Genomic DNA, 9,181 nt, shown 5'->3' on the forward strand with positions numbered 1-9,181 from the left:
GGTTCAAATACTGGTGCAAGCAAAATTAAAAGGTGAAAGTGAACGTTGGTTGTCAGAAATACGTGCGAAAAAGAAGGCCGCACCTAGAATATTTTGGAATCACATAAAATTATTAGGCAGGAACTCAACAACAATACAACAACATATCCTAGACGAGGATGAAAACAGACTGGAAGGAGAAGCGGCAATCAATTACATCCAAAAGTAACAGCCGAATCTTTCCAAGGCAAGGACGAGGTTGTACTTGAAGAAAAAAAGAGCATGAAAGAGACCCAAGTGGAAAAGGAGCTGGTGCTGACAAATTTAGACTGGAAGAAAGCGGAAGAGAAAATTCCTAAGCGAACAGCCACAGGGCTAGACGAGGTTCCCGTTAGGCTGATAAATGAATTGGGACCAAGAAGTAAGGAAGCTCTGGTGAAAGCAGTGGAAAAAACTTTAAAAGATAGACGAATACCAGACAGTTGGCGACAAAGTAGAATCAATTTAATTTATAAAGGTAAGGGGTAGAAAGACAGAAGTCACTCGAATAGACCGTTGACCATTACATCGGTTATATACAGGCTAGCAAGGCAGGCAATCAAATTAAAGCTTCAAGCATGGGCAGAGAATAATGGCATTTTGGGAGAGCTTCAGAATGGCTTTAGAATAGGTAGGCGTTTAGATGATAACTTGTTTGTTCTTACTCAGTGTATTGAAATATCAAAAGCAGAAAGCAGACCGTTGTATGTGGCCTTTTTGGACATTAGAGGAGCCTACGACAACGTAGACCGCAGCATTTTGTGGGATATTCTAGAAGGGGAAGGCTTAGGTAACGATTGTCTACAGCTTTTGAGAGAGATTTACGTAGAAAATACCGTTTGCGTTGAATGGGAAGGGATGATAGCGCGGAGAAAGTTCATATCAACAAGGGACTGAGGCAGGGGTGCCCTTTATCTCCGCTGCTGTTTATGATGTACATAGTGAGGATGGAGAGGGCGCTAGAAGGAAGTAATATCGGGTTTAATCTCTCATACAAACAGGCAGGTACAGTAATAAAGCAGCAACTCCCAGGTTTATTTTATGCGGATGACATTGTGTTGCTCGCTAACAAGCAAAGCGATTTGCAACGTCTGGCTAATATCTGTGGACAGGAAGGCATCAATTTAGGTTTGAAATTTAGTGTTAGAAAATCAGGTGTTATGGTATTCAATGAAAACAGTGAATAGACAGTGGAGATACAGGGCCAAGAAATACCTCGGGTAACAGAATATAAATACCTTGGTATATGGATAAACGAAAGCAATGGATATATGGAAACACAGGAAAAAACCGTAACAGTAAAGGGGAAGAGAAATGCAGCCATAATGAAGCACAGAGCGCTATGGGGATACAATAGGTACGAGGTCATCCGAGGTATGTGGAAAGGGGTAATGGTTCCAGGCCTTACTTTTGGAAATGCGGTTGTTTGCTTTAAATCAGGGGTACAATCAGGACTCGACGGGAACCAAAGGTCAGTGGGTCGCCTCGTACTGGGCGCTCACGGGAAGACTACAAATGAAGCTGTGCAGGGGGATATGGGCTGGACTAGTTTGGAAGTGAGGGAAGCTCGCAGTAAAATTGAGTATGAAGAACGGCTGAGGAATATGGAAGAAAGTAAATGGGCTGGAAGAGTGTTCAGGTATATGTACAGGCAAAACATTGATTCACAGTTGAGGAAAAGAACTAGGAAGCTTACCAGCAAGTATGCGGCCTGTGGGGTGGGCAACACAGCAACAAGGAAGGTCAAACGGATAGTCAGAGAGGCTGAATTAATATCATGGGTGGCGGCAATGGAAAAGAAACCTGCCATGAGTAACTACTTAAGAGGAAAAAGCGAAATCAGGAAAGAAACCATTTATGATAACTCAAAGGGAAGCTCATTACTTTTCGAAGCGAGATCGGGATGCCTTAGAACACGCACCTATAAAGCGAGATATAAGAAGGAAGAAGAAGCATGTGCTTGCTGCGGTAAAGCTAGGGAAACGACGGAGCATATTTTATTAGAATGTGAAGACGTCTACCGAGCGGTCGATTTAGGCACCACTGGCCTCCTTGAAGCCCTTGGGTTCTGCGGGAGCAGTGGTAAAGCAAACAGGTCCGCAATAGACATTAGTAAGAGGCGATTGGAGGATTGGTGGAAGAAAAGTAGGGAAACGGCAAAAGACGGAGACGTACAAAAGCACAATTCGCAATAGGGGATCAGAAAGTTTGGACGTGGTAGTTCATAGTGTTTTTTTTTTTTTCTTTTTTCATTGGTTAACCTAGGTAGGATATTAGGCAGCATAGTAGCAAGAGCTTGGTGGCGCAACCCACCACCCCGTTCCAAAGGGGACGCTCATAACATCCATCCATCCATCCATCCAGCACGTGACACGCATATCCTGCGCCGTCGAGACACCGCAGGAGAACGTCGCTGCACGTGGTTCGCTTTCTTGCGTTTATTCCTCTGCGTACACTTGCGGTCTGTTCGATGTCATGGGCCGATGTTTGCCAAACTGTAGAGGAAACTACGACAACAGGCCAAAGGTCAGGCTGTTTGGGTTACCAAGCGATTCCAAACGAAGGAAAAAATGGCAGCGGGCAGTGCGACGGGACGCTGTCGACGTTGGAAAACTGAAAGATCCGCTGGTAAGTGTTGTCTCGCTTTTCAATTCGTGCAGTGATGGTTTATATAAACAATCTACAATGAAAGTGTATTAGTGCAAACTACGATATTCCATTGTTATATAAATACGTTTTCAAGTGACCATTTATGTACACGTGTAAACCACGTGGGCTCACATGCATTTGCGATATTGCGTATATGTTCATTCGTTGAATGGCTCATGGGTCAGTAAAATGTGTTTTTCACAGATCTCGCGCATAGATTTGCGAACGTATGTCACAGTTTTGCAAGCGTCAAGTTGTGTTCATAATACGACGGCGCTGGTTGTTTCGCAGGTTTGTGAACGGCATTTCAAGCCCGAGCACATACGTACAACATCAATATGCACGGACTGCGATGGATGGACCAAATGAGGCTCACCCGGCTTACGCCTGATGCCATTCCAACGATCTTTCCCGACTGCCCGCAATATATTTCGGATTCTCGCCAGTCGAGAGAAGACCCTGATGCAAAGCGAACACGTGTGGAGAACGAACAGCTTCAAAGGGCCTTAAAGCAGTCAGCGTTAACACACGAGAACGAGGAACGAGAAAGCAAAGTTAACAACCTCCAAGACATCAGTTCACGCCTGCACAAGCTAGGAGAGAAAAGGTTTTGGACAGCGGTACCTCGCGACAGCTACATGATATTTGCTCACATCAAAGTGACAACAGATGCTCCCGAGATTTTGGTGTCAGTGACTGTGTCGTCGGATATGTCTGTGCGTGTGTTTTGGAGAGGTGCTCGTCTTACATCTGATAAGTGTTTTGAGATCCCGGATCATATCCACGATTTCCGCGTGCTTGTTGAGCTCTTGGCTAATGTCGAGGACCACTGCATTAAAGGGGAACCAGAACAAGTGGACAAAGGAAAGGCTGCACTGAAATTGGTGATCTCACTTCTTGATGACATTTCAAAAGGAGACCTTCTGGAGGACGAAAAGGTGGGCGCCGTGATGTCACTCGAAGAGCAGTGTCATCTCTTCATGAAGAGGAATAATGCTGTTCGGTACTCTGCGGAACTTTTGGTGTTTTGTAGCATTTTGTAGACTATGTCACCGCATGGCTACAAGTTTTTGAGGAACAGTGGAAAGTTAGTGTTGCCTCATACTGAAACAATCAAGCGTGTCTGGGGTGCACATGATGTTAGTCCTTTAAAGGAGCAAAATAAAGAGGGCTTCCTAAGATAAATTAAAAGGAGGGCAAGTCTGCTGAAAGCTCATGAAAGAAATGCAACATTAATGGTAGATGAAATACACTTACAGCAGTTCTTTGAATACAAGTGTGGCAGCATAAGAGGGGCTGCTGCGAACTGTTTTGAACCTGCTAAGAGAGCGCATGTATTTATGGTGCAGTCTCTCCTGTCCCCGGTCAAAGATATGGCACACATCTTTCCACTGTCAAAAATTACTGCGGAGAAACTGCATGTAACTGTAAAAAAGTAGTCTTGAGACTTGAAGAAGCGACCCTTCATATCGTTGCAGTCATCACTGAAAATAATTCCATTAATCGGAAACTAATGGCTATGTTCAGTGAGGCCCAGAAGCTCGAAATTGTTTACCCCCATCCAGTTAATCCGCAGCAGCCACTCATTCATATTGTTGACTCTGTGCATTTGCTGAAATGTATCAGAAACAATTGGCTAAACCAAAAACATCCTGACAAATGTCCATATTACCCCCTTTTCCCTGTGGAACCACAGCAAGTAAGAAAATGGAGGGTGCTTCATTCACATCATTCAGAAAGCTTCATGAGGCTGAACAAACTAACACTGTGAAAGTGGCTTTTGGGCTAACGTATAAAGCATTAAATCCCACAAATATTGAGAAGCAGAACGTGAAACTTGCTCTGCAAATTTTTAACTCTTTTGTTTCATCTGCTTTGAGCATAAGATGCGAAATTCTGCATCTGACGCTGGCAGATGATACTGCAGATTTCATTGACTTAATTGTGCGATGGTGCAGCATCGTCAACATCAAGACTCCCCTAAGGGGTGTGGAGATGCGCGACTCTCACGCGTCCCCTGATACGTTGTTTTCCCGCATAGCTGCCGTCTCCTGTGAGCCGGCTTCGCCGCGGAGCCTGGTGCCTGCGGCGATCGGTGTGGTTGAAGTGCAGTACGAGAGATGGCGCGAGTGTTGCGCTGCTAACGCCGTCTCACGGCAGGGTTACTTGGGTGCGGAAAGGTGAAGACGCTTCCTCTTTGCTTCGGGGTTGGCAAGCTGCGCAGACGTTCCGAGCGTGCGCCGATCCATGCTTCTGTGAGACCGTCTCACGACACCTCGTTCGAACGTACCAGCGTTCGCGTGACCGTACGCGCGAACGACCAGGCGTTGGTGTCCAGCTTGGGGCAAACATATTCGCTCGCTATGCGGTCGTGGTGAGTCGGACTTCCGCGATTTGTCGCGCATCCATTGGCATGTTTTGTGGATAGCAACTCGGCTAGCAAGCATTAGTCTATGAAAGGTGCAATAAATGCCCTTGTGATTGTTTGCACTACTGTGTTGTCGTTCCTTTGTCCCAAGAGCACGGGTGAGAATCCCACAGGGCAGTCTTGACACAGAGTGAGAGATGTGTGGCAAGAGCCAGTACGTGAAATCAATGGTGAGCAGCTGCAGTTCCTCGACACATTTGTTACCTGGCTCGATGACTGGAAAAGTAGGTGTGTGCATCTAGGTGCGTTGACAAAGGAGACCCAATCAGCTCTCCGGCTGAGTGAGCTGAGTGGGTCTCCTTGTGTCAAGATACAGGTGTCAAGATATTGTTTGGAGGTGCTCGGGTTTACGTATGTTCTCCTTGGAAAATTCCTAACCGATCCCCTCGAAGCTCGGTTTGGGAAGTACCGGAAGCTGTGTGTGTCCCATTACAATGTGTCTAGTGCACAGGTATTGGAAGCTGTGGCAAAGACCTGCCTCCAGAACACACTGATCTTGCCAGATATGCCAGCATCCACTGACACTTGCAAAGAGACGTGTGCTGATATGTTGATTGACAAATATAACATAAAGCTAAGAAGCTGTGACCTAAAGAAGCCCGGGAACACATGCCGGCATTGGTGTACATCGCTGGCTACTGTGCCTATGCTGCTTTGAAGCGCCAGCCTTGCAATGACTGCTGTGATTCATTCACAATTACTGAGAGAGAGCTTGAACGCAGTGAGCATGTGCTGATTGTTAATATGAGCAGAGGTGGCTTCAAATTTCCACAGCCATGTGTCGTTCATGTGGTGCTGTGCACCAAGATTGTGCTAGAACATATTACAGGCAAAGAATATGAGATTATGTTTCATGCAGAGAGTAATCAGAGAGTGGCACTTCTAAGTGTGATAAGTATTTGCTCTGTGACAGTGAAGACTTTGAAATTTGTGCAACTGGTCACAGTTAAGAGTCAATGTTAAAGAACATCCTTAATCCAGCAGTAAACACTCTGCTGAAGAATTACGCAGCCTTCAAAAACGACAAGATAAACAATGAAAAGAATAACGGGAAAAACAGAAAGATGATTACCCTCAAATGTGCTGTTTTCGCGAATGTGCATGCTACAATACATACAATATAAGAACTGTGTGTTATGTTGTCTTGACTTCTCTGGAAATTTCTTTAATTATTCAGCATTGTGAGTTCAGCAGATTTTTCTTCTTAAGCTAGTGAGGATGATGTATGTCATATTTTATTGATGTGAGTGTTGTGTGTTCGAATGTCATTCTGTGATAGTGGAAACCAGTGCCAAATAAAATGTGTGATATGAATTGTACAGCTGTCTGTGACAGACTGAAAAAAGACATATGTTTTTCCGGCGCATCGTCTTTCTGGACCCAAATTCTGTAGTGCATTTTATTTTATAGGGGCCATTGTCAGCTTTGCTCCAAATGCCGAAGTTGACGTGGAAAGAACTTGTCTTAGTTCCTTAAATCACGCCAGTGCTAAATTTATACTGGATGCAAATAAATTCCGAAGGTACACCCTCGAACATGCTGCAGTATTGTGCTTTTTTATTTCTTTCCATGGCACCTCAAGCGGAGGCGGACGGGCTGAGTGTGGTGACGTCACGGGAGGAGTGCCGAGGCCTTCTCCTAGTCTATATATGTGGTTCTGGTTGGGCCCGCCAACGCCGACACTTGCGCGGGACCAATGTGACATAGCGATTTATGCACCGGCAGCGGGAACAGTATGTCAGGACAAGGCCAAGACAGGGCAATGTGCAGTGCTAAAGCCCCTCCATCCACGTTTCCGCCCACCAGCGGTGGTGGTGGGTGGATGGAGGGGCTTTATGCAGTGCAACCCAACCTCGGAATTTCCATCGCTTCGAAAGCAGCAGGGTACCTGCATGGTCTCTCCACCGCCGCTGCGTGCAGGGTGGGGACATTCTTTGAAGGGGTACTCGACGCTGCTCGAACGGCTTTTCCGCCGCCATAGTGGATCGTACTTCGCAAGGCGACAGGTGCGAGGAAGGAGCTGGGGCCGCGTGGTAGCTCCCTTCTTCAGCGAAATGACTGGCTGCTGCGTGCCCATGTATACGAACAATCAAAGAAATGGTTGAAAACTTTACCGTTTTCTGACAGAGCCCAAGAGAAAGCTACCGTGGATCGTGAAGATTAGGCGGGACCTGGCCGACATGCTGTCAAAAAGTAAGCAAGAGCGCGGAGAAGTGCAGATCTTTGTCATGGATGACTCAAAAATTGTATTCATCGAAAAACTTGAAACAAATAAATGCAACGTTCTATTCTACATTGGCGCTCTTCATTTAAAATGGATGCTGCCAACTGTTGCAGGTTGCGAGGAGGGCAACACTGTCGCGCTAGGCTTACTTGACAGCGAGCACACGCATCTGACTCAGTACAGACGTGAAGTCGGCAACCATACAAATCGAAATGAGAATGTTTGCTGACGCTGAAATCATGGCCACCAATCTTAAATCTTTAATGTTAAATCTATATTTCTCTGCTAATTTAGGAATGGGCATCCAATAATTATATAGAGAGGGTCCCGGTACGGTCTTGTGACCTTGGGACCCTCTTCTGCATATTCTTCTTGTAATCATGTTGTTTTGTCTATATAAATTAATTAATCTTTATTGATTGATTGATTATTTTTCAAGTAGCACCGCACTGTATGTTTATCGGTTTCTCAGCGAGAGATTTCCCACGACTTTCTTTTTCTTAATCCAGTAGAAGTTAGTTCTTTGTGCTAAAACAAGCACGAGCATATGTAATGAATTTTTTAATGTGCTTCTGGCCCTTGTATTTCCATTCCAGTGAACTTGCGACTATCTAGCATTAATAAGTGCGTTGATCAAAGCTTTATGACAGCGGGCAGCGCGCGTGGGCGAGCGGCGCAGTGAGCGCTTTCTGCTATACTCACTGAACATCGCAGCCCCGACGCCGTAGCAGAAATCTTTCTTGCGGGAGTGTTTGTTGCACACCCGGGTTGCAGCCGATGACTGCTTGCTGGTTCTAAGTTTCGCGATCCTAGCTTCACGCAGCTCCTTGTCCCGCAGATACGTGTGAAGGCTGGCACCGGGCTCCGTGGCGTACATCCGGCATTGCGGCACCGAGCAATAGTCTACCATGCTGGACGCACTACCTATTATAGTGCGTTCAAGTGTTGTCAAGTGTTGTTCGGGTGCTTCCGAAGCAGCCGACGTGGCCGCTGTGTCCACGGGATCTCTCATGCCACATCACGCGCCGACGCCAGCGCCATCTTTTCCAGTGGTGGAGCTCGCCCCCTATATAGCAACTCAAATCTTATCTAGAGTGATACATGGTTTTTTAATGGCGCAAGCAACTCTCATGTATGTCATCATTATTAGCACAAATGATTTGTGATATATATGTAAACAAATGAAGGTTATCAATATTGCCCATGAAATTTCACTCAAAGGTCAGGACTACTACAAAATTGGCCAGCTCGTCTCGTGTACCTCTCTAAGCTTTAACGGAAACTCAAAAGGACGTAATTCGAGGGTAAAATTGACATGTCTTGCGGCAACAAGGCACAAGAGAGAATGTGTGGCTTAGTGGGAACATGTGAAAGGCTCAGCTGTCATTGTGCTACTCGCACACGACGAACGACATTTCTATAATTTATTTACAGGCAGTAGAGATAATTATAACTAGTGCTAATTGGGCGCTGGCGTGATCATCTCAGAACGGCCATACCGATATGGATCGTGAACGGTTCTAATAAGGAACTATTTCAAGCAAATCATCGCGGTCCTTTCTTATCTTTTCTTTCACTCTTCAAACAGGTTAAATTTATGATAGAAGAATATTCTCACAGAATTACGGAAAAGTAGCACCAGTAATGTCACGGTGCTGGGGCCTGACTAAACACTAGAGTGAATCAAGAACGAAAAGGCAGAATGCTATAGCAACTGTGGTGATTGTAGCCGAGGAAGTCTGGTATTGCTTTGTATAAATACTACGCCGGCGGCTGTGGAAATACTGTTATTTCTGAGTCTTTTATTGCGCACACTCGCCGCAAATTTGTTTTCTAATACGTTTAAAGCAGCACAAGAGTAG

General features: G+C 45.6%; 1 long non-coding RNA gene across 1 annotated transcript in view; it reads left to right on the top strand.

The window, feature by feature from the left end:
* The window catches only part of LOC129383648 (uncharacterized), a 31,209-nt gene extending 24,579 nt beyond the window's left edge, over window positions 1–6,630 (top strand). The window contains exon 2 of the long non-coding RNA XR_008611511.2: window positions 2,959–6,630. This is a non-coding gene — a long non-coding RNA (uncharacterized lncRNA). The remainder of the gene's footprint in view (window positions 1–2,958) is intronic.
* Window positions 6,631–9,181: the final 2,551 nt, after the last annotated feature.

This window comes from Dermacentor andersoni, chromosome 8 (genome assembly GCF_023375885.2).
Source record: "Dermacentor andersoni chromosome 8, qqDerAnde1_hic_scaffold, whole genome shotgun sequence".
Lineage (NCBI taxonomy): Eukaryota > Metazoa > Arthropoda > Arachnida > Ixodida > Ixodidae > Dermacentor > Dermacentor andersoni.